The sequence below is a fragment of the Brassica napus genome, chromosome C9 (assembly GCF_020379485.1).
Source record: "Brassica napus cultivar Da-Ae chromosome C9, Da-Ae, whole genome shotgun sequence".
Classification (NCBI taxonomy): domain Eukaryota; kingdom Viridiplantae; phylum Streptophyta; class Magnoliopsida; order Brassicales; family Brassicaceae; genus Brassica; species Brassica napus.
This window is the reverse complement of record NC_063452.1, coordinates 36810197-36837261: the sequence shown is the minus strand read 5'-3', so window position 1 is coordinate 36837261 and position 27065 is coordinate 36810197. Positions and strand designations below refer to the sequence as shown.

Here is a 27065-nt window from a genome sequence, read left to right as displayed (position 1 = left end):
TTACACAATGCTACCATTCACCCTAACAAAAATCTATAAATATCATTCCAAAATCATCAAATCTACTTAAAAACCTAACAAATCTAACCTAAGAGAGTGGGATAGGGTTCATACATGATGCAGTGACTGAAATTGAGGAGGATTAGGGCGGATTCGCCGGAAATCATTGAGAGAGAAGGGAGGAAACGGCGGAGAGGAAGAGAGACTTCGGCGGAGAGGAAGAGAGAAATGGGAAAGAAGATCCGGTTCGACCTAATAAAATGAGGCGTCCGACGGAAAATGTCCGTCGAAATTTCCTCGGAATGATTAAATATTTCCGTTGAAATTTCCTCAGAAATCATTAATTCAATTTTCGCGAAATATTTGGCGGCTTGGTTTACCCGGTTAAATGAAAATATTTCGAGGAAACAGGGTTTGGGGTTTCAAAACATCGATTTTTTTTTGCCGTATTTCATTTCTTATACAATTGTAATGCATACCATTGAGGATTCTTTGTATAGATGATCATAAACCATGAAATAACAAAATTTCAAAAATAATTGTAAGTATTCTCTTTAGCGTTTATTAAAGTGTATTGGTGTTTCTCTTATGTTGTGTGGTTTTCGTTCATGCAATCGTAAAAGTGTTTGTTATTGGGTAAAACACCAAAGTTTGACTTCATAATCTGGTTAAGACACTTAATGAAGGTTATATATGTGTTATTCAATCTGCAAAACGTTGTTTTCGGTTAAAAATTCCTAGTTCCTCGGAATTTCCTCGGAATATTCCGAGGGAATTCCGAGGAAACCCTTATCTTCCTCGGAATTCCGTCGGAATATTCCGAGAAAAAAGACTCTATAATTTCCTCGGAATTCCCTCGGAATATTCCGAGGAAAAAGACTCTATAATCAAATCCCTAAATCGACAAGGTCTATTCCGAGGAAATTCCGAGGAAAACCTATCTTCCCTCGGAATTTCCTCGGTATTTCTATTAAAAAAAAAAAGTCGATGCTAGTCTGTTTCCGAGTTATCATCACCAGATGAATCTGAATCTGGATCTTGGTGAAACTCTCCAATCACTGGTTCATCTTCTACGTGAACGACGGCTTCCTCTCCGAACTCGGTTAAATCGACTACAAGGCCAACTCCAGCTAAATCTTCTGCTGCACTTAAGTTGCCGGAGGTGCTTGGTTGTAGTGGGTCTTCCATCTCAGAACTTCCCTGAACTCGGCCTCTTGGGTTGAGTCTTGTAACAGTAACCCATGGATCATCTCTGTTCCTTACCCGGGGGTACTTGATATAACAAACCTGTAACATTAAAAAAATTATTAGTAAAATTATAAATTAATACACATGATGATGAATCATTCTGAATAATTAACATTTAATTACCTGATCGGCCTGAGAAGCAAGAATGAAAGGATCATAATATTGCAGTTTTCGCCTCGAATTTACTGATGTAACACCAAATGCATCTGTTCTCACACCTCGATCTAGAGTGTTGTCGTGCCAATCACAATAGAAAACAGTACAGCGCAATCCAACCATGCCCAAATACTTGATTTCCAAAATCTCATGTATGTGTCCGTAGTATACATCATCTCCTGATGCAGAACAAACGCCAGCAATCTCGTGTTCGGATCCAAATGAGGTCGATCGATCCAAGAACGAAAATAATTTGAAGAAGACATGTTATTTATGAATCAAATTCGTGTGTAAATAGAGTAAGAGGGAGGATGAAGATATGAAGTGAATGAAGAGGAAGAGGGGTGCTTGTATTTATAGTTGAAATCCTGCCGACAGACCGAGGAAATTCCGACGGAATTCTGACGCCAACGGCTAGTTCGTCGGAATTTCCTCGGAATTTTTAAAATCTCCCAACGGCTCTCCAACGGCTCTCTAACGGCTACAATATATCCTCGGAATTCATCGGTTTTTTCCGAGGAATACATTTTTCCTCGGTATTCCATTAGAATATTCCGACGGATTAATATTTCCTCGGAATTCCGTCGGTATATTCCGAGGAAAGGAAACCAAATTTTGTGTTTCCTCGGCGGAAATTCCTCGGGATATTCCGAGGATTTCATTTTCCGTCGGAATGTCCGTCAGAATACCGTTGTTTCTTGTAGTGAGAGAAATCTCAACAATTAAGAAACCTCAAATCATATTCAAAACAATTTCCTCAAATGAATATAATAATCCAAGATCCATGTTTCACTAAAATTCGAATGAGCTTTGGCTCATCGCCCGAATGTTTAGCTATTTAGGTAAGCAACACATTGTTAATTATATCAAATATAATTCTTGGTTGTCAGACGACATCTTATGTCTTATCCAACCTATGTCTCTAAGCCCAAAACCGTTTTGATAGCCTAGTCAAGTAAACCAGTCTTATATTCATATGGTAACCATTACCATCTACCTCACTAATGTAATTGCAGACACCTTGCTTTGGCAAACCCATCTTACAACGAAACAAGCCTTGATAGTTGATAAGATTGGGTAGACATCAAAAGTACTTGAAATTAATTAAGGAACAAATTTTAATTCAATTTGAACTTATATTTAAAATTTATATCTAATATAAATATAAATATAACTAATACATATCTTATATGTATTTTAATTGAATTATAAATAATTATATTAATTTAATCTAATTAAAATAATTAATTATTTATATATTTGATTTTAGAATTTAATTTAATTAAAATCTAATCAAACTACCAAACCAATTGGACCAAACCAATTGTATTAAACCAATCAAACCAAACACTTGATTCAATCGGTTTCACATGCAAATTAATTATAGAATCACTTTATGCATTACAATAATACACGATTACCTTATATTATACGATTCACATTGAATGAATATGCATAGTATACTATTCAAAAATCAACGACCAAATATTACTATAATATATGTTGCCTTTTAAATCAAATATGCAATCACCTTATGAACATATGCATGCGTAATCACTATTACACATATTCAAACTACACAACGAATCACATGTGTATGTAATTATTATTATATGCATGCGGTTAACGTATACGTTGATATGTGGTAATCGTAATATACAATATCAAAATTAAGATATGGACCTTTCTAAAATACATGTATATCTAATATACCCTTATCTTTATTTTGGAAATTGATGAACACCTTCATCAACTTACGATTATCACAGGCTCGGTTAATTAACAATTTAAACAAGATCGAACAAAATTATTTATCTATATCAATATATAAATTAAATAAGATTCAATTTAAGTATTAAATAAATAGACTCTGATACCACTGTTGGAATTCATACCGGTTTATAATAATTTATAAATCAACCTATGAATTTAGTTTGCCTAGAATCTCATGTCAATACTGAAACAAATCTAGATCTTAAGGTTTCGTATATACATGGTTATTCGCAGCGGAAGATAAATAAACCAAGTTGAGATTACTAGCACTCCAAGCGTCGTGCCTCTACCGGTATCCACATGCACACAAACTTGACAAACTCCTTTGTCTCTGTTTTTGTTTATGTTTAGGGTTTTACGTTTCAAGCGGCTTGAACTCATTATCTAATTATGAGAGATCATTATCATTATATAATGACCTAGCTTTACACATATCTATATATCTATATATATAAAGTACAGTTTAGCCTCTCCTTAGAAAGACACCTAGGATGCCACATAGGAAATTCAACTCCTAACAGGTCGACAAGTGTCCGGTTGCGTTGCGTTTCATTAAACTTCATATTTCGGGTGTGTGTTTGGGCTTTTTGTTTGGGGATTTGTTGCTGTTTGTTTGGGACGTGAAAGTGATGGGCTACGCTTGATATGAAGTCAGGTCCGTAACTGAAGGAAGTAAACCCTAGGCTTCTCGCGATCGTCTCCTTCATCCTTCTACGAGACTTCTCATCTTCATCTGTATCATCTCTACCACTGAAACGCTTCCGATTATTTCTTCTTCATGTTTAATCTCAATTAGATATGTTCTATAATAAGACATGTTCGGCGTTTCTGATTTTAAAGTTTCATCATTCTCTCTTCTCTGCTGTAGCAGTTGTCTGCCGTAGCAGTTGTCCGCCTCCTTAGTTTTGGGAATCGGTGGCGAGCTCAGAGGTATCAGCAAGCTAAGATATTCCCAGCCTAGAAACACATAGAAACAAAGATTTTAAAATACATAAGCTGATTATCACAATTTTTGGGAGCTGTTTTTTTTTCATTAGTTAATTTTGATTAACTGTGTTCATGTTTTGCAGCAGACGCTCATGAAATCCACCGTCAATGTCCACCATCTGAATGCATTCAACATCTTTTCAAAGCGGGTTCGATGTACTCTTATCACCGGATTTGATATTACTCGGAGCCATCTTAGGAACAACGGGGAAAGTAAACAACAGAGTTTGGATGGTCTGATCAAAGAAATTTGTAGGTAAAATTTTGAATGGAGAGCAGATGAGATATCATCTTCTTCGATTTCGATTTCGTGTAACAAGCAGATGAGATATCTCTCTTTTCATTTCGATTCATGTTTTGAGTTTTTCCAATCGTAGAATGCTTTGGTGAGTTTGTGTGGATGGTCAGGGTGAAAGAAGAAGTTGTAGAAGGAACAATGCATCTTCTGTCCCTGGTGATCATTGAGGCTGGAAGAAAGAGCTTTAAGAAGCAAATTGTGGGGTTGCAGGACTCAAGCTTGCTGTTGATGATGCCGCTACCATTACTCCCTCTGATCTTGGCTGCAAAAAGGTATGTCTACAGAGTGACGTTAATGTATGCAACACAAAGATCAATCTTAAGATTAACTTCGATCATGAAAATTTTGTTTTGTGGATCAGATAACAATGCATCTGGATGGAGGGAAGTTTCAAGAGACACACAGATAAGAGAATCATGCCGTCAAGACTATCCAAGAGATATATGGCACAATAAGTTTATAAGCAAGTCTAAGAATTTATATCTAAAGATGATGATTCTGATTTCTGAAACACACAGAGAAGATGTTATCAAACTTATCGTGCCATATAAGGAACTTTCACTGAGAATCAGACCAGCTAGGTAACATGCCATTGAAGAAGCTATGATCAAATCTGAAAGTTCAAGCTTTACAATTGTAAAAAGTTCAAGCTTTACCATTGTAGAGAACTTGGGTGGTATGATCCAAACAGAAACTTATTGCTCAAATCCAATTACTCGAGTGAAGTTAACCTATGAATTTTCACATGGATGTGACCCCAAATCCCTAAAGAAGCCAAAGTAAGAATACTAAGGTACTTTAGTCGTCACAGTGTAGTGACAAATGATTCATTGACAATCTGTCAAAGTGACGTGGCAGATAGCAAATCCCTCAAAGACTAACATTTTCTGGTGATTTAAGAGTGGACCATTTCCACACAACCTTGCTTTATTAACCTACTATGCTATACAAATTTATGCTTTCAGAAGAAAGATTATAAAACGTGTTTCACCATTGGCTTTGCATACATTTTGATCGCCTCTGTTTCTTTGAAAATGTTACTCCTTCGTGGTTTAGCCAACTGCTAGATTCCAGATTCTCATCTCTTCTAAGACAACTCCAATCAGGTCAAATTTTGACAGTTAAATATTCACCTGTTTGCAATCTCCATGGACACGCAGCAAGCAACCATAAGCTCTAACATTGCCATGCAGCTAAACCTCTAACACCCACCTCAAATACGCCATGTGTGTGAAACCTGGGCCAAACACTTACACATGTATTCTCCTGTGTGTTTACAACATTGGTTAATAGCACATTAGCAATGGAGACATTTGTTTTGTCATTCAAGACGTATATATAGTGTCATTTTTTCCCAAATAAGAAGAGCCATTTAAGAAAAAACAGATTAAAAGCCAGCCCACCAAACTACTTAAATAAAGTAAATTGACAGCCTCCGCATTCCAAAGATCCATCAGATAGACCGCAACTCAACAACGTACACATAAGCGCCGATGACATCCAAAACAATTAGTAAAACACTTCCATAAACTATACGTCCAATATTAAACAAAAAACAAAGGTCATTAAAAAACAACTATAATATTACTTAGAAGTGGGAGCGGATATCATAATAGTGAGCTGGAATATATGTTTATAAGTATTCCTGATTTGATATTACTTATAATATTACTTTATAAGTATTCCTGATTTGATAGCTTTTCGATCTTTAGTGAGCTGGAAGCATCTGAATATTCGGTGAAGCATCTGAATATTCGGTGTTATGGTATCCAAAATATGCTTCGAACCAAATATATGTTTAGATCCGTACAAAAATAAAAAAAGAATAAAAAATATTTTTTATTTTTTTATATAAATAAATATAGCATTATTAAATAACAGAATAAAAAACAACCCACCAAACTACTTATATAAATATAGTATTATTTATATAAAATTTATATAAATATAGTATTAAAATAATTATTGGTTGAAATAAATATAGTATTTTTTATATAAACTTTAGATATTTGTTTATTATGTCAAATTGGAATAGAATTGTAAGAATATATATATAGAGAATAATGAAAGTAATTGTCATTTAGTTCAAACCAAAAATATTATTAAAAATAACAATATGATCTCAAAAAAAATTTCATTATTTGTTTGTTTATAAAATTATTTTCAATCTATAACAATTTTAAATGTTTCATAAACTATTTCAAATTCATATAAAATAGTTTTATTATAACTTTCCGTCCGTAGGGCGGGCCAACCCTAGTAATATATATAGTAATCCCTTAAGAACATAACATATTATTAATCTAGTTTTCTTAGGTGTGTGACCATAGACTATAAGATCATATAATATTAGTAATGAATTCTCGATTCATAGATTATAAGCGGTTTCTAGCAAAACATTATAACCACCTAATATTATACGATTGTCAATCTCGACACTACGACTTTAACAAGAGTAAGTACAAATGATTTTAGGACATTCCCAACAGTTGGCGATAGTTTTTGGTTGTTCTTTTCTTTTAGTTTAGTTAGGCCCGACTTGTGTAACCGCAGTGGTTGCGAGTGCGGTTGTGCATGTTTTTCGGTGCTGAAGATTGCGGTTTTAAGCATTATTAAACGATTTGTACGATTGGTACAACGGTTAGAAATTGTTGTGTTTGTTAGATATTTATGACTGGTTATCTATCAAATGCGGCAGTGGTTAAATAATAAATTAACAATATTTATATTTTATATAATTATAAAATGTTAAAAATCATATTATTATAACGAATATAAAATTTATATTTATTAAATTATATTTTTAATTTTTTTAAAAATTATATAAAATATTTTTACTGTAAAATTTTATAATATAAATTAAAATATAATATTAATATATTTTAGTATCTCTATTATTTAAATTTTAAATTATAATTTAATATTTTTATTTATATTTATATAGTTTAAAAAAATATTTTACTCTCCCGCAACCACCCGTAACCGCAAAAGTTAGCTGGAGCCAGCTTTTAAATTTTGGAGGTTTGGAGCATTTCGAAGCGGTTCATAGCGTTTTATGTGATTGTTGCAAAACGCTGACAACCGCTAAAAACCGTAAAATCTGCGTTTGCAGGTGGTAACGTGGAAACCAGTCATCTCCTTAATAAAACTTTGTTGGATGAAGTTGGAATGTTTAGCTTTGCCTTTATATATATAAATAAGAAGTTTTCTTTATTTATCTTTCTGAACTTTTTTTATAATACCAATTTTTTTGTTGTACTAAAATGGTGCAGATGATGAAGCGAGCAATAATTTGTTTGAAAATTGTTCAGAAAATTTAGTAGAGTTTTTAGAACATAATAAACGATGTTTTGTTTTTCTGCCTTCATATTTTTTGGCTAATGCATATTAGTTTCTAACAGGTTCAATTATAGCTGACTAAAATATATAAGTGTAAAAAAACAAAATATAATAGGGACATTAGCCACCGTAACCTTACAAATATATAAAATTTCTAAAATAACCTATACAATCTTTGTTAATATTTTTGAAAGATACATTTCTATATTACCCTTGATCACATGATTGAATCAGGATTTTAAAAATCGTTTTAAAAAGGAAAGAAATCATTAATATACAGTAAATTTAAAACAAAACTAATAATCATTAAATAAAAGGAAAACATGTATTTTAGAAAAGGAAATATTAATTTATGGGAAAAAAAAACACCATTGTTGACGCATCCATCTTCTTTTTCACAAACCATGTATGAGAAGTTCAAAATTTAACATCAAGCTTTTCAAGATCAGGCAACTTTGGCATCATTATTGTGAAACTGGTAACTTATAGTCGTTTCGTTCTATTTAAACAACAATTATATACAATCGATATCTAACTAGGTTATGTATGTTTTGTTCTTAATATTTTCTTTGGTTACTTTTGATTTGTAGAACTATTTAATTAATTTTACCAAATGAACTTCACGATTCAGCAGATTTAAAATCCAAGTAACTGAAACCAATTTACATACATAGTAGATGAAGACAAACATAAATTCTGTCAAATATTGGTGAGAGTAAAATTTTGAGTTGGTAGACATACATTTTGTCCACTAATAGTTGACAGGTTGCTGTAAAGTCTAGATGTTTATAGTAGACTTCAAATGACAACATGGAGGACATATATATAGGCTATGAGAGAGTAGGGTGGCTACATATTATGGTAGACAACAACTCCCAAACCGGTGGACTTATATTTTGTCTATGAACATACGGTAGACTTTCGTAAATGTCTACATATCTTCATAGACATGACAATTCAAATTGGTAGATTGGTTTGTTTTATGATAATAATTGGCAGATTAGAGTAATGTCTACACAGAACAACAGACTTCAAATTGTAATTTGGTAGACTTTTATTTTGTCTGGAACATATTTGTAGACTTCAACTAGCAATATGACTGATTTATATTTACTGGGGGACAAATTGGTAGACTCGCCTGATGGCTACATTTTTTTGCTGACATGAAAATCTAAACTGCTAGACTAGTTTGTTATCTACTGAAAAATGGCAGACCTTTTCTTGGCAGACCTTCAATTCGTCTGTGAAATAATAGTGGACTCGCATAAAGTCTACTTTTATGGGTAGATTGTCTGATAATTGTAAAGTCTACATATTATTGGCAGACTTGCTGATAATCGAAACCTTTGTGTTTTCCATATTATATTCATTTTTGAACAGTAGTTGACGACCATTCTCTATATTACTCTGTTTCTAATTATATAGTATATTGATTTTGCAGGCATTCTCATAGTTGAAAAAATTAATGGCAATCTATATAAAAGTTGTGAGGATGAAGAAAAAAGTGGAACTCTTAACGAAAGTATAGTGTTACTATTGACGGAGGCAGTGAAGATAAACAGAACAGTGTTGCATTTCATGGATAGGGTGAAGGCGAGGCACAAAGTGGTGCACCATATAGATATGGTGAAGAAGAGGTCCAAAGTGGTATGTTTGATTAAATTAGTGAAGATGGAAATTGTTTTGGTTCTACAAGTGGTAGTTCTGGATTTGATTCAAAGATGTCTTTAGATGGAGAGACTGAAGATGATAAAATGGTTGGTGACTCCATAGGTACACAAAATATTGTCCAGATTTTAGAGCGTATAACTGTGGGGCAAATATATAGCACCAAGAAAGGAGTTACAACATAAGTTGCGTACGATCACGATTTTTCAAAATTTTGATTATACAACATATAAATCGATAAATTTTTTGTTGCTGGTCAAAATGCTTTGTTCCTGGTTGTTCTTGGCAGATTCGAGGTATCTTTCTGCATTCGGAAGAGCGATGGGAAAACAACCACAGATGAAAAAGATGAAAACCGAGAAGGTGGATACCGAACAACAACCACAGAAGTGGCGGAAACTGTACACATGCTCAAATTGTAAGCAAGGAAGACATAACCGTGCCACTTGCAAAGGTGGTTGAGAAACATTTTTAAAACAGTATTAATTTCTGATTTTTAAAAGTTTACAACTGAGTATTTTGATTACATTTGATTTTGGCACACTATTTTGGTTTTCGATATTCCAACTTTATATTGAGCTGGGTTTAAATTAACTATGGCTGTTTGTGTTGATTAATCAAAGAGAAAATGCAGATTTTAGTGTTCTACTTGGGAAGTCTTTTTTTTGCTTTTCAGAACTGGAAGATGTTGCAGCACGTGAACAATAAATTATTAAAGAAACTGATTATATGTGAAAGATGTAAAGTAATAACCATATGAATCATAACAATAAAATGAAACTGTTTAAACATTGCAAAGTCTTAAAATCGTACCAATAAAATAAAATTAATAAGAATGCAACTTCAGTAGGGATATATCAACTCACGATCACTCGCTCGCAACGGAAGCGGGTTAGAAACTGTGGGACCATGTTGTTCAGTCTCCTCAAATATTTCTGCTGCAAGCTTTTCTCTAACCATCATGATATTCTCATCAGATAAAGATGTGGTAAACTCAGCACCTAGCGCATGACACTCAATGAATTTTATTGCATAAATTCCACAATCACCTGTTTTCAACATTTGAGGAATCCCTTGTCTTGGTCTTCGAACCTTATATTGTTCAACACTCATCTTTGGCCTTTCTGATACGTAGATATGTCTTCATCTTTCAGATGTGGTACCGTAAACATCTATATTGAGTAAAAAAAAAGGTAACTATTATACTTAGCTCATAAATAATAGATGTAGGTTGTAAAGAATATATGGAACTACCTCATTAGTCTTTGACTTCTCTGTCAGTAGCATTACCTCCAGCTCCAAAAGGTCTATCCTTATTCTCATTATTTCATAGCTTCTAAGTTGTTTTCCCATCTCTTCTAATTTACACTCCAATGTTTCTACCTTTTTTGCTTGTTGCACAAGTTCCATTTTCATGCGTATCACTTCTGTTTTGTGTTTCAGCGATGTCTCCTTACCATCACTTTTCTCATTTGCATATTCAGCTTTTTCTCCATCATTTTTTTCTATGTTCTTTGCAGTCTGAATGATGTTTGTTCCATGATCCACCCAAGTCACAAGTCCTAGACCTCCTTCTTTGTGTATGGCTTCAAGAAGAGCATCAACCTTTTTGTCGACACTTTTATCCTCCCATACAATAGGTGCTGCTTGATTGATAATAACATTCCTGATATTTTCTTACAGATTCAAGCCAAAATCAGAATTACTCTTTCTTAAGACAAACAAAATTGAATCAACACCAACACAAAGTTAGCAAACATTCCAAATACCTTATCAGCGGCTGAGACAATAGACTTTTTTTGTCCCCTTTAAACCTCAATACTTTAGAATAGGAGGCCCATCGATGTTTCTTGATGACCAATCTTTGCTCCGAGGCTTGGGACGACACTGTAAGCCCATACTTGTAGAGCTTAAACAAACCCATCTAATGTGTATGAGTTAGCATTCAAGTTTACACGCTTCACTGAAGCAATCAACCGCTTGAAAGCCTTTTTTCCCAAAGGATGTTTCTTCAATTTTGTCAAGTCAAAAACCATTCGAGAAAGTTCAAGCGGAAGCTTCTTTTCATCATCTTCACCTATGATAATAGTTGCTAAAACAGACAAATACGTAAAACGGATTTTGTCTTCTGTTGACCAAGAAAAAACATCTTCCAAGGCTCCTCTCAACTCTTTCTTGCAAGGGCTTTTCCTCTTTACTTTTAACTTCTTCCACAATCCTTTATGCACCTTTGTTTCAACGACATATTCATTCTCAACAAAAGGTGCACAGTTCAAAGCAGTTATGTTTTCGAACTCTGACAAAGAGAACCGAGCCGTGTATTTCCAAACAAGCACCACATCTCATGCTTTTTCTTGCAAACAAGTTGGTTCACAAGAAGATGCTCGACGACCTTAGACGACCAAGTGAATTTATTTTCTACGAACCATATAATGTTCCGCATTTCTTCTCCAACAGCATTTTCCACATCTTCTAAAAACTCAGTCTTACTATGGTGGTTGATACTTTTCTTGGGTTTTGGCTCACAACCAAGTGAAAACAATCGTAATGGAAATCCTAAATCCACATTTGTTTGAATTGACATCCTGTAAAAAGACTATGAGTCTAATAGATTATATATGAAAAAACTCTAGCAAAGAATTATTCAACTTTACCTAAAGACTCTCAAGATAATTATAGAAAACAATCTTGTACACATGCTCAAATATAACTATAGGAAGATTTACGACAGAGTCATTGGCCGAGAGTGAAGGTAAAATTAGAGAACAATGTTACTAAACTGGGTTTAAAACCACGCCTCGCTCACGATCTGAAATTCACTGGTTACAAAGTATTTTGCCAATAGAATTGGTGCAGCAAGAGGAAGACAAGAAAAGAGACTTTGTCGATAAAATTGGTGAATTGCTAGAATTTTGTCGCTGAAATTTATTTGATTTAACGTCAATATTCTTGTATATCCTAAATTTCCTTATTTTACAATAAATGATTAATGAGATAATTAATATTAAAATAATTATTTGATTAAAACAATATAATGCTCAAGTTATAAAAGGGTAGTTTAGGAATTACGAAATTACTTTGATGATTAGTATACCACTAGTAAAAAATCCCTCACAGCCACATTTATTTTCGTGGCTATAACCCAAATTTCGTTTGGTATATAGAGAGGAAGCCACGAAATGCTACGAAAATTAAATTGTATGTATACGATCGTAGCAAAAACTGACCGTGTCAAAGAACGTAGCAAATTGCCACGATTTGCTGCGACATTTTCGTGGCAAATATTTTTACATTTTGCTACGAAAGTTTGCGTGTCTATTCTGGCTACGAAACAAATCGTGGCTAATACGTGTCTTTTAAAAAAAAAAAATTAAAAAACAAATTCATAAAAATAAATTACTAAATTAGAAAAAAATAATTTTTATTAACGAAATTACAAAATATATAGAAAAAAAAATTATAAATATATATCATACATATATATATACACAAATATATACGTCGGCTCAACCACCGGTACCGCCACCAGCTTCTCCGCCGACACCTCCGGATACTACGCCTGAAGCGGCGAGTCAATTTGTTTTTGGAGCCACCGGTAGTGTTATGGATGAAGCGACGCTTCACACCTCCTCCGCCGTCATGCTTCTTCTGCTTCCTCACCATAGCTTCTCATCTTCAATCTTCAAGCCGGCTCAGCTCAGGAGCCACAGCCTCTGCTACCTCATCCTCCATCAATCTCCTCTGCCACCTCCACCTTCCTTTACCAAAATAAATAAACTCAGATTCAACGCACAGAAAAGAGAAGGAGAGAGAGAGAGAGAGAGAGAGAGAGACGCTACCAGTGATGGTGGTGAAGAGCGTGACGGTGGTGGTGGTGAAGAACGCGACGGTCGTTGTTAAACTTTGTTGTTGTAGATGGAGAAGAAGAAGGCTGTGAGTGATTGTGAGAGATTAAGACAGAGTTGTGTTGTTGAAGAGATAGAGTTCTGGAGGGAAGAAGATTAGAAAAAGCAGAAAAAGATATCGAGAGAAGAGACTTTGGAGAGAGAGAAAGAAACACAAATAAATGAATCTGAACCATTGATTAGATTTAATCAATGGTCAAAAATTATGATCCTCACCCTCTTATCTTAACCAATAGAAAGTTAGCAGTAATTATTAATTATGTTTACTTTATTCTACCTTTTTTTTACAGCATTTTAGTTTTAATATATATGGAAGACAAAAGAGAATGTTTTATTTAATTCTATATTTTTTTAATTATAGATATTAAAAATTATGTTTATGATTTAAGATATGTTGATTTAGTTCAAAACAAAAATATAAAGTTAAGTGTCATGTTTATGAATATAATCTGATGATTTAGTTCAAAATAAAAGACTAGTTTAAAATTTGAGTTTATAGTATGAAAATATAAAGTTAAGTGTCACTTTTATTAAAGTATATTTATAGTTTAGGATTTAAGAGCAAGTTTAGTTATACTATAGTGTTTAGTTTTTATTTAGAATTAAAAGTTTTAGAGTTTGAGTTTAGGGGTTATAGAGGGTTTGTTTAGGTTTTAATAGTTTAAGCCTTAGAATTAAAGATACTGTTTTGTTTAATTTTAGATAAAGTTTACATGCTTACCAAACAAAGAGATAAAGTTTACGTGTAAACATTTTAAATATTTATATAAATAACTAATAATAATATATTGAGCCTTATTTATTTAGCTTAAATAATTAAATTCTTTAAAGATTATGTTTTTGATTTGGGGTATAGAGATTGTAATTTATGTTTAACATTTGAGTTTGAAAATATTAGTTTTGGTGTTTGGATTTATGATTTAGGGTATTATGTTTAGGTGTAAAGTGTATGGTTTGGAATATAGTTTCGAGGTTAGATTAAAGATTTAAGAGTAAAACCTGAAAAATATTAATTTTTGAATTTAAGTTTGAGATTTAAAGTTAAAATAAGAGTTTAAGATTTTTATTTAGAGTTTAGGGTTTTAAAAGTATATTTAGGGTTTAGTATTTCAAATTTTAGTGGCTAATTCGTGATAAAATTGTGGCTTTTCTACACAGCCACGGAAAATTTAGTGGGCAAACCGTAGCAAAAAAGATATTTTTTACAAATTAGCTACGATTACAAGGACGTTTAATTTCGTAGCAGTTTGCCACGAAAATTCGGTAGCAAAATCATGGCTATAGTTTGCTACGTTTTAACTCGTGGCAGTTTCGTGACTTTTCTTGCTACGATTTACATACGAATTGCTATGTTTCATATTTCATGACATTTTAGTGGCATTTTTGTGGCTTCTTTTGCAACATTTTATTTTCATAGTATTTTCGTAGCATTTTCAAATTTGCCACGAAAATTTCGTAGGTATTTTGTGGCTATGAGCAATATTTCTACTAGTACGTAGGTTATCTGAGTAATATTAAATTTTATGAGTTATTCAAACAATTTCTGTAAAAAGATAGGTTATTGTAGGTAATTTTCTCAATATTAATCAAATAATTTTTTTAATATTAATTATCTCATTAATCATTTATTGTAAAATAAGAAAATTTAGGATATACAAAAATATTGACTCAAAATCAAATAAATTTCAGCGACAAAATTCTAGCAATTCACCAATTTTATCGACAAAATCTCTTTTCTTGTCTTCCTCTTGCTGCACCAATTCTATTGGCAAAATACTTTGTAACCAGTGAATTTCAGATCGTGAACGAGGCATGGTTTTAAAATCAGTTTAGTAACATCATTCTCTAATTTTACCTTCACTCTCAGCCAATGACTGTCGTAAATCTTCCTATAGTTATATTTGAGCATGTGTACAAGATTATTTTCTTTAATTATCTTGAGAGTCTTTAGTTAAAGTTGAATAATTATTTCCAAGAGTTTTTTCATTTAATCTATTAGACTCATATTCTTTTTACAGGATGTCAATTCAAACAAATGTGGATTTAGGATTTCCATTACGATTGTTTTCACTTGGTTGAGAGCCAAAACCCAAGAAAAGTATCAACCACCATAGTAAGACTGAGTTTTTAGAAGATGTTGAAAATGCTGTTGGAGAAGAAGTGTGGAACATTATACGATTCGTAGAAAATAAATTCACTTGGTCGTCTAAGGTCGTCGAGCATCTTCTTGTGAACCAACTTGTTTGCAAGAAAAAGCATTAGATGTGGTGCTTGTTTGGAAATACACCGGCTCGGTTCTCTTTGTCAGAGTTCGAAAACATAACTGCTTTGAACTGTGCACCTTTTGTTGAGAATGAATATGTCGTTGAAACAAAGGTGCATAAAGGATTGTGGAAGAAGTTAAACGTAAACAGGAAAAGCCCTTGCAAGAAAGAGTTGAGAGGAGCCTTGGAAGATGTTTTTTCTTGGTCAACAGAAGACAAAATCTGTTTTACGTATTTGTCTATTTTAGCAACTATTATCATAGGTGAAGATGATAAAAAGAAGCTTCCGCTTGAACTTTCTCGAATGGTTTTTGACTTGCCAAAATTTCAGAAACATCCTTTGGGAAAAGAGGCTTTCAAGCGGTTGATTGCTTCAGTGAAGCGTGTAAACTTGAATGCTAACTCATACACATTAGATGGGTTTGTTTAAGCTCTATAAGCATGGGCTTACAGTGTCGTCCCAAGCCTCGGAGCAAAGATTGGTCGTCCAGAAACATCGATGGGCCTCCTATTCTAAAGTATAGAGGTTTAAAGGGGACAAAAAAAGTCTATTGTCTCAGCCGCTGATAAGGTATTTGGAATGTTTGCTATCTTTTGTGTTGGTGTTGATTCAATTTTGTTTGTCTTAAAAAAGAGTAATTCTGATTTTGGCTTGAATCTGTAGGAAAATATCAGGAATGTTATTATCAATCAAGTAGCACCTATTGTATGGGAGGATAAAAGTGTCGACAAAAAGGTTGATGCTCTTCTTGAAGCCATACACAAAGAAGGAAGTCTAGGACTTGTGACTTGGGTGGATCATGGAACAAACATCATTCAGACTGCAAAGAACATAGAAAAAAATGATGGAGAAAAAGCTGAAGATGCAAATGAGAAAAGTGATGGTAAGGAGACATCGCTGAAACACAAAACAGAAGTGATGATAGCTAGCACGAAGAAAATCAAAGCATTAGATTCAAACGTTTCTGTTTCTTCTACTGAGCCCACTGAAGTGATACGCATGAAAATGGAACTTGTGCAACAAGCAAAAAAGGTAGAAACATTGGAGTGTAAATTAGAAGAGATGGGAAAACAACTTAGAAGCTATGAAATAATGAGAATAAGGATAGACCTTTTGGAGTTGGAGGTGATGCTACTGACAGAGAAGTCAAAGACTAATGAGGTAGTTCCATATATTCTCTACAACCTACATCTATTATTTATGAGCTAAGTATAATAGTTACCTTTTTTTTTACTCAATATAGATGTTTACGGTACCACATCTGAAAGATGAAGACATATCTACGTATCAGAAAGGCCAAAGATGAGTGTTGAACAATATAAGGTTCGAAGACCAAGACAAGGGATTCCTCAAATGTTGAAAACAGGTGATTGTGGAATTTATGCAATAAAATTCATTGAGTGTCATGCGCTAGGTGCTGAGTTTACCACGTCTTTATCTGATGAGAATATCAAGATGGTTAGAGAAAAGCTTGCAGCAGAAATATTTGAGGAGACTGAACAACATGGTCCCACAGTTTCTAACCCGCTTCCGTTGCGAGCGAGTGATCGTGAGTTGATATATCCCTACTGAAGTTGCATTCTTATTAATTTTATTTTATTGGTACGATTTTAAGACTTTGCAATGCTTAAACAGTTTCATTTTATTGTTATGATTCATATGGTTATTACTTTACATCTTTCACATATAATCAGTTTCTTTAATAATTTATTGTTCACGTGCTGCAATTTCTTCCAGTTCTGAAAAACAAAAAAAAAGACTTCCCAAGTAGAACACTAAAATCTGCATTTTCTCTTTGATTAATCAACACAAACAGCCATAGTTAATTTAAACCCAGCTCAATATAAAGTTGGAATATTGAAAACCAAAATAGTGTGCCAAAATCAAATGTAATCAAAATACTCAGTTGTAAACTTTTAAAAATCAGAAACTAATACTGTTTTAAAAATGTTTCTCACCCACCTTTGCAAGTGGCACGGTTATGTCCTCCTTGCTTACAATTTGAGCATGTGTACAGTTTCCGCCACTTCTGTGGTTGTTGTTCAGTATCCACCTTCTCAGTTTTCATCTTTTTCATTTGTGGTTGTTTTCATCAAACATACCACTTTGGACCTCTTCTTCACCATATATATATGGTGCACCACTTTGTGCCTCGCCTTCACCCTATCCATGAAATGCAACACTGTTCTGTTTATCTTCACTGCCTCCGTCAATAGTAACACTGTACTTTCGTTAAAAGTTCCACTTTTTTCTTCATCCTCACAACTTTTATATAGATTGCCATTCATTTTTTCAACTATGAGAATGCCTACAAAATCAATATACTATATAATTAAAAACAGAGTAATATAGAGAATGGTCGTCAACTACTGTTCAAAAATGAATATAATATGGAAAACACAAAGGTTTCGATTATCAGCAAGTCTGCCAATAATATGTAGACTTTACAATTATCAGACAATCTACCCATAAAAGTAGACTTTATGCGAGTCCACTATTATTTCGCAGACGAATTGAAGGTCTGCCAAGAAAAGGTCTGCCATTTTTCAGCAGATAACAAACTAGTCTAGGAGTTTAGATTTTCATGTCAGCAAAAAAATGTAGCCATCAGGCGAGTCTACCAATTAGTCCACCAGTAAATATAAATCAGTCATATTGCTAGTTGAAGTCTACTAATATGTTCCAGACAAAATAAAAGTCTACCAAATTACAATTTGAAGTCTGCTGTTCTGTGTAGACATTACTCTAATCTGCCAATTATTATCATAAAACATACCAATCTACCAATTTGAACTGTCATGTCTATGAAGATATGTAGACATTTACGAAAGTCTACCGTATGTTCGTAGACAAATTATAAGTCCACCGGTTTGGGAGTTGTTGTCTACCATAATATGTAGACACCCTACTCTCTCATAGCCTATATATATGTCTTCCATGTTGTCATTTGAAGTCTACTATAAAACATCTAGACTTTACAGCAACCTATCAACTATCAGTGGACAAAATGTATGTCTACCAACTCAAAATTTTACTCTCACCAATATTTGACAGAATTTATGTTTGTCTTCATCTACTATGTATGTAAATTGGTTTCAGTTACCTGGATTTTAAATCTGCTGAATCGTGAAGTTCCTTTGGTAAAATTAAGTAAATAGTTCTACAAATCAAAAGTAACCAAAGAAAATATTAAGAACAAAACATACATAACCTAGTTAGATATCGATTGTATATAATTGTTGTTTAAATAGAACAAAAAGACTATAAGTTACCAGTTTCACAATAATGATGCCAAAGTTGTCTGATCTTGAAAAGCTTGATGTTAAATTTTGAACTTCTCATACATGGCTTGTGAAAAAGAAGATGGATGCGTCAACAATGGTGTTTTTTTCCATAAATTAATATTTCCTTTTTTAAAATACATGTTTTCCTTTTATTTAATGATTATTAGTTTTGTTTTAAATTTACTGTATATTAATGATTTCTTTCCTTTTAAAAACGATTTTTAAAATCTTGATTCAATCATGTGATCAAGGGTAATATAGAAATGTATCTTTCAAAAATATTAACAAAGATTGTATAGGTATCGAGAGAAGACACTTTGGAGAGAGAGAAAGAAACACAAATAAATGAATCTGAACCATTGATTGATTAATCTAATCAATGGTCAAAAATTGTGATCCTCACCCTCTTATCTTAACCAATAGAAAGTTAGGAGTAATTATTAATTATGTTTACTTTATTCTACCTTCTTTTTTACAGCATTTTAGTTTTAATATAGGGTTAATTAGGTGAATATACAAGAAATTTTTGAAATTGGCAAAGTGTGTATATTATCAAATAATTTGCGAACAAAGAGATGGTAGAGGGTAAAATGACTCCATTAACCTCATGAAACGCTTTCAATCAAATCACATGTTCATATAGCCGGTCATTTTGTCTTCATCTCACAACATGGATGCTTTTCGACAATGACAATTTTTTTTAAAAAAAAAGTGCAAGTACAAAATATCCTTATATATTGTTCTTACTGTTTATATATATCAGATCCATTCTGAACAGCTGCTTTTAATGGGCAGCTTTATGAAAAGTACTTTAAGGATTTAAATGGATATAATGATTGTTATGTGATTCTTCTTCGTTTAGCCATATAGTTGGGTTATCTCTTCTCTATCTCTGTGATTGCTTCAGTTGCTACACGAGTTACTGGGTTAGGTAGGATTAGGTTAGGAAGAGGAAGAAAAACTGGAGGAAGCGATTGGGAAAATCATCCGTTTGAGTAAACTCGGTCGTGCCGAGTCGACTCACTGAGTTGGGTTCGAGTTCGGGAGAGTTGGCTGGTGGTGACTCGGTGGATGAAGGATGTTGTGGAAGATATGTCACGATCCAAGAACGATCGTCCACTTTTAATCAAGAGAACTAATGAAGAGGAAGAAGAGAGGGCCTACGACGAAAGGGATCTCGACTACGGCGTAGGATTTGGCGGCGCACGGCCGTTTTCATGGAGGAAGTTATGGCGGCTCTGAGATTTTCTTGCAAAACCCTAAAACATATTGGGGGAGAAGGTGATAAAAATTACAACTATGCCATTAATGAAAAAATAAAAATAAAAAGGCAAAAACGGATTCCCATGGGTCGAACACGCGAACTGTTTCTTTAAGCTACGCTTCAGAAACCATTCGACCGTACAATTATTGTTACATTCTATGGAAGTCATGCATTCATATCTATATTTTATCAGAAAATTGAATAACCATTAAAAACTAAATCCCGAATAAGCGGAAATTAATCTGAGATTTTTCTACAACTCGCGAGGTCCATAACGACCGCCCAACTAACATCTAGCCCGATTCCGAACATGAGTGAATACCCAAAACTACTAGAGGTCATTTTGCAAAGGCATATCATTGCTCGTGGTGGAGTCTGATTCATTTTTCGGTTTGTTTGATGATGTTTTTGTATTGCTTACATAAGTTTTTTATTCAACTTGTCTTAGATCTAGCTTCGTATGCTAGGAAAAGGAAGAAAGAAGCTACTTTTTTCAGCTGTCTTCATGGAACAAACAACCGAATAAAGAAACAAATATCTGGATATTCAACAATTTAATACAAATATCTCGATATTCAATAATATAATCAAAAATGATATTACTTGACAAAAAAAATTGACCTTGTTAAAGCTGTAAGCTAAACCCTAAACAAATTTATCACTAACTCCAAAATCATAATCTCAGTTAACCCATATAACAAATAGTATAAGTTTGGTATTAGTAAAATCTTTTTACCAAAATAACTATTCATTAAGATTAAACTCAAGAATCCCCCCACCAATATAGGCAAGTTATTCGAAAACTGTAACTGGTTAAAAAAATGTCTACCCTGATTTATCACTAACCCCAAAATCTTATCTTTGGTTAACCCAAATGAGAAACGTTTAAATTTGCTATTATTAAACTAAATGCTCCAAATAATAATCCTTAAATGAATTGGTTCACTATCTATTCTTTATGATGATTTATGACTATAACCCCCTTAGCAAAATGGTTAGAAATTATTATCAATAAACACAAAATCACAACCTCGGTTAACCCAAATGGCAAAGGTTAAAAGTTTGGTAGCATGAAGATAAATGAACCAAATACATATGGTTCAAGTACTAGTAACTATTAATACAATAATTAGCACTAAACCCAAAATCACAACCTCAGGTAACCCAAATGGCAAAGGTTCAAAGTTTGGTAGCACGAAAATAAATGAACCAAATACATACTCTTTATACATATGGTTCATGAACTAGTAACTACTAATACAATAATTAGCACTAAACCCAAAAACAGAATCTCTGTTAACCCAAATGGGAAACATTTATTGTTTGTTTGGATTATAATAACGGGTTAAATAGGTGAATATCCAAATTATGTGTGGAAATTGGAAAAGTGTGTAACTTTTTAATAAAGTGAATAACCATTAAAATTAAATTCTGAATAAGCAGCGATTAATCTAGGATTTTTCTACAACTCGCTTGGCCTATACCGACCGTTCGACTAAAATCTAGCGCGATTCTGAACATGGGTGAAAATCCAAAGCTACTAGAGATCAACTTTCAAAGGCATTTCATTGTAACCACATATAGAAAACTTTTTTTCATATATAGCAATTGGGTTGTTCGATTCTACGATTTTTTTAGATATATCTGATTATTTTGTCGTTCGTGAATATAATGATTCAAAAATAAGAAATTATACTTCAATAAATCATGGAATAAGTCTTGAGTTGACCTTGTCAAAATACACTAGCTACAATAATGTTTATGAATGCCCATTATAATCAAATAATACATAGATAATCTGACTTTTCATTTCATGTTGATAGCTAGAAAATGATTATTGTATATGTACTTTAAATGCATAACATAATTGGACGATGTATTATAGATTCAGGTTGAGTTAATATAAAAGGTAATATGTATGTGTAAATCTTAACCGGATATTAAAAAGTAATCTGGATACAATAATGCCGTTGGCAAAATACTAAACCCTGAATACTAAACTCTAAACCGTCGGGTAAACCATAAATCCTTGGGTAAACCATAAACCAGCTTTTATAAACTAAATCCGGTCGAAAATGTTATTTTTGGAATATTTCAGATAAAGTATAAATCTGAATATGTATGGGTAAATCTTAAATCTTAAACCTTAGACCCTAAATCCTAAACCCAAATTCTAAATCCTAAAATCAAACCCTATACCCTAAACTCAAATCCTGGACCCTAAACCCAAATCGTATACCTTAAATCCAAATCCTAGACCATAAACCCAAACCGTAAACTTTAAACTCAAACCATATACCCTAAACCCAAATCTTAAACCCTAAATCCAAACCATAAACCCTAAACCTAGACGCTATAGGGTTTATTTTGTACTTTTTATTTTAAAAAATAATTTAACTTGGCAAATTTTATTATTTTGTTTCTTTTTTAAAAGATATTGAATATAAAATAACAAAATATTATTGGTTGGTAAACCTACCGGTTCAACTTAGGGGTGAACCCAAGAAAAATACAATGAAACCCGTAATAAATAGATTTTTCATATAAAAATATGTTGATATGGATATGATATTTATTTTCCGAATATTATATCATGACCACGTACTTGAGAGAACAAGTCTAAACCGGGCAATTGGATGTGTAACTTTTTAAATAAATTTGGGTACAATAACGCCGTCAGCAAAACACTAAACCCTAAACCCTGAATACTAAACCCTAAACCATTGGGTAAACCATAAACCCTTGGATAAACCATAAACCCTTGGATAAATCTTAAATCCTAAATCATAAACACTAAATCTTGAAAAAACTAAACCCTTAATCTTAAACCCTTGGGTTTATGGTTTATCCATGGGTTTAGAGTTTAGTGTTTAGGATTTAGGGTTTAGGATTTAGGGTTTAAGGTTTAGTGTATTGCTGACGACATTAAAAATTATTTTAAAAACATTCTTTAATTTTTTTCTTTGCAAGTACTACTTTTTTTTATTCTCAAAACATAAAATAATTTGGCAAATTTTAATTATTTTGTTTCCTTTTTTAAAAAAAATATTCCATACTCAATATCTTTTAAAAAACAAACAAAATATTGTAAATTTATATTATTTTTTTAAATTACTAGTTGCAAAAAAAATATAATATTTTAACGCCGTCAGCAAAACACTAAACCCTAAACCATAAATCCTAAGCCCTAGGTTAAACCCTAAACCCTTGGGTAAACCATAAATCTTTGGATAAATCCTAACCTTAAATCAAAACACTAAACACTAAATTTTAAAAACACTAAACCTTTAATCCTAAACCTAAATCTTTGGCTATTACTATTTGAATAAGTCATATTGGATTGGTCTTTTGGTATTGCAATAGATTTATATGAATGTGCATTGTAAACAAATAATACATAGATAATCCTGATTATAATGATTATAACCAGAAAATAATTTTTTTATATCTATAATATGAATGTATATTACAACCAGATAATATATCATAGGTTCGAATTAAGTTATTATAAAGACGAAGCAATATGGACGTGTTAGCTTTTATCCAAATATTACAAAAATAATTCGGCTAAAATTTGTAATAGCCAAGAACATCATTTTGTTATGCGAGATTAGAAATGTTGGATATCTGTAAACAAACTCGGTAAGAAATTACTAGTTGCAAATTTTGTTTTTTTAATATTTTAACGCCGTCAGAAAAACACTAAACCATAAACCATAAATTCTAAGCTTTATGTTAAAACTTAAGCCCTTGGGTAAACCTTAAATTTTTGGTTAAAACCTAAACCTTAAATCTAACACTAAACACTAAATTTTAAAAACACTAAACCCTTAATCTTAACCCTAAATCGTTGGGTATTACTATTTGAATAAGTCATATATACATTTTGGATTGGTCTTTTGGTATTGCAATAGATTTATATGAATGTGCATTGTAAACAAATAATACATAGATAATCCTGATTATAATGATTATAACTAGAAAATATTTTTTTTTGTATCTATATATGAATGTATATTACAACCAGATAATACATTATAGGTTCGAATTAAGTTATTATAAAGACGAACCAATATGGACGTGTTAGCTTTTATCCAGATATTACAAAAATAATCCGGCTAAAATTTGTAATAGCCAAGAACATCATTTTGTTATGCGACATTAGAAATGTTGGATACCTGTAAACAAACTCGGTAATTTCGGAGTACTTCAAATAACGAAGAAACCTAATTAAAAACATTAAACCCAAATCTAATTAACCAAAACATATTTAACCTAAACCTAATTAACCTAAACCTAATTAACCCTAAACCTACTCTCTTTGCTGCCTCCTCCTCCTTCCTCCTTTGCCTCTCTTCTCGATGTCTTCCTCTGTTCTGTCTCCATCCCCAGCACCAGCGATAGCGATGACGACGGGGACGAGTTCGAGACCGGTGGTGACGGGGGCAAGCTCGAGACCGGTGGTGACGAGGGCAAAGCTCGAGACCGGTGGTGACGGGGGCAAAGATCGAGACCGGTGGTGATGGGGGAAAGCTCGAGACCGGTGACGACGGGTCGAGACGTCTCCTCTTGCTCACGACAACCGCTGTTACCAAGAACAAAAAATCAGATGTGAGAGAGAGAGAGAGAGAGAGATGACCATTACATATGTCTTCCATCTCGATAGAAGTACGCCTTGCCTCCTCCAATCCTAAAACAAACAAAATCAGTTCAAAAGAGAGAGAGAGAAACAGAGAAATCACAACATAGTTCTCCTTTTAAAAGGAAATGAGAGTAAGACCCCATTACCTATAGAGATAACTCACAACAAAATCATTGTTCTGATTCTTCTGAAACAAAAATCAAACCACCAAAAGATCAAGTTTTGTTTTTCTCGTGTTGCTCTGGAAACAGAACAGAGAAAAAAAAGAGAGTAGAAAACGCTTCTGGAAACAGACATGAGGAAGGTTTTTTTTATGAGAAAGTTATAGTTTGTCAGAAAGAAGAGAAAAAAAACTTTCAACAAAAATAAAATAAAAAGAGAAACTGAACGAGAAAAAAAAGGAGAGAGAGATGGCTAAAGAGATAAGGGGTTTTGTCGGTTATTGTCTGCAAAATACAATAAGGGGGTAATCTGGCCATTATCAAAAATACCCAGTGACAATAGGTATATACCTAATTAAATAAGTTTTCATGTATATCTACTGCAATTTCCCTTTAATATATATGGAAGACAAAAGAGAATGTTTTATTTAATTTTATACTTTTTTAACTATAGATATTAAAAATTATGTTAATGATTTAAGATATGTTGATTTAGTTCAAAACAAAAATATAAAGTTAAGTGTCATGTTTATGAATATAATCTGGTGATTTAGTTCAAAATAAAAGACTAGTTTAAAATTTGAGTCTATAGTATGAAAATATAAAGTTAAGTGTCACTTTTATTAAAGTATATTTATAGTTTAGGATTTAAGAGAAAGTTTAGTTATACTATAGTGTTTAGTTTTTATTTAGAATTAAAAGTTTTAGGGTTTGAGTTTAGGGGTTATAGAGGGTTTGTTTAGGTTTAATAGTTTAAGCCTTAGAATTAAAGATACTGTTTTGTTTTAATTTTAGATAAAGTTTACATGCTTACCAAACAAAGAGATAAAGTTTACGTGTAAACATTTTAAATATTTATATAAATAACTAATAATTATATATTGAGCATTATTTATTTAGTTTAAATAATTAAATTCTTTAAAGATTATGTTTTGATTTGGGGTATAGAGATTGTAATTTATGTTTAACATTTGAGTTTGAAAATATTAGTTTTGGTGTTTGTATTTCTGATTTAGGGTATTATGTTTAGGTTTAAAGTGTATGGTTTGGAATATAGTTTCGAGGTTAGATTAAAGATTTAAGAGTAAAACCTGAAAAACATTAATTTTTGAATTTAAGTTTGAGATTTAAAGTTAAAATAAGAGTTTAAGATTTTTATTTCGAGTTTAGGGTTTTAAAAGTATATATAGGGTTTAGTATTTCAAATTTTGAGTGGCTAATTCGTGATAAAATTGTGGCTTTTCTACACAGCCACGGAAAATTTAGTGGCCAAACCGTAGCAATTTTTTTTTTTTTTTACAAATTAGCTACGATTACAAGGACGTTTAGTTTCGTAGCAGTTTGCCACGAAAATTCGGTAGCAAAATCATGGCTATAGTTTGCTACGTTTTAACTTGTGGCAGTTTCGTAACTTTTCTTGCTACTATTTACATACGAATTGCTACGTTTCATATTTCATGACATTTTAGTGGCATTTTCGTGGCTTCTTTTGCAACGTTTTATTTTCATAGTATTTTCGTAGCATTTTCAAATTTGCCACAAAAATTTCGTAGGTATTTTGTGGCTATGAGCAAGATTTCTACTAGTACGTAGGTTATCTGAGTAATATTAAATTTTATGAGTTATTCAAACAATTTCTGTAAAAAGATAGGTTATTGTAGGTAATTTTCTCAATATAATATTGGTGACTAAATTTTAACGTGAAAAATCGCATAAAAACTTTCAAGGTAATAACCACTAACAGTTTAAATATTCAAGTTATTTAACAAGCACTTTAAATATTCAAATTGACTTCTTTTGCAAGTAAAACCATGGATGTGGCAATTTTCACTGCGCCGACATTTTAGTAGACATAATAGCTAACTCCATTACAAGAACAATTGACTATGGAGTCGGGATTTTTAACCTTATGGTTTCAATAAAACGGTGTTGTTTTGAGTTGATGAATTGTATCACGTGGGACTTAATCTTAAAGTTGACAAAACTCAAAGAAACATGCATTAATGACAATCTTAAAAATGAATATCACAACTTAGCAATCTATAGTTGGAGCTAATCCTTCATAACCTATTTGA

The 27065-nt window shown here is 32.5% G+C and overlaps 3 long non-coding RNA genes across 6 annotated transcripts; 1 reads left to right on the top strand and 2 right to left on the bottom strand.

Annotated features, from left to right (window-relative positions):
• Nucleotides 1-3653: 3653 nt before the first annotated feature.
• Nucleotides 3654-5205, top strand: LOC106364192. 4 transcript variants are annotated; one of them, XR_007329277.1, is made up of 5 exons: nt 3734-3912; nt 4049-4107; nt 4251-4420; nt 4542-4734; nt 4824-5205. It is a non-coding gene; the product is annotated as an uncharacterized LOC106364192 (long non-coding RNA). The 4 variants fall into 4 exon arrangements; XR_007329279.1 differs by having other exon boundaries at nt 3654-4107; nt 4573-4734; XR_007329278.1 differs by having other exon boundaries at nt 3656-4107; nt 4248-4420.
• A 7634-nt stretch (nt 5206-12839) lies between these two features.
• On the bottom strand, nt 12840-21460 carry LOC125593344. The gene is made up of 2 exons (XR_007329270.1): nt 13309-21460; nt 12840-13227 (listed from the first exon to the last, which is right to left on the bottom strand). It is a non-coding gene; the product is annotated as an uncharacterized LOC125593344 (long non-coding RNA).
• A 2802-nt stretch (nt 21461-24262) lies between these two features.
• LOC106364191 lies at nt 24263-26191 on the bottom strand. Its single transcript, XR_007328896.1, has 2 exons — nt 24976-26191; nt 24263-24877 (listed from the first exon to the last, which is right to left on the bottom strand). It is a non-coding gene; the product is annotated as an uncharacterized LOC106364191 (long non-coding RNA).
• Between the last annotated feature and the right edge of the window lie 874 nt (nt 26192-27065).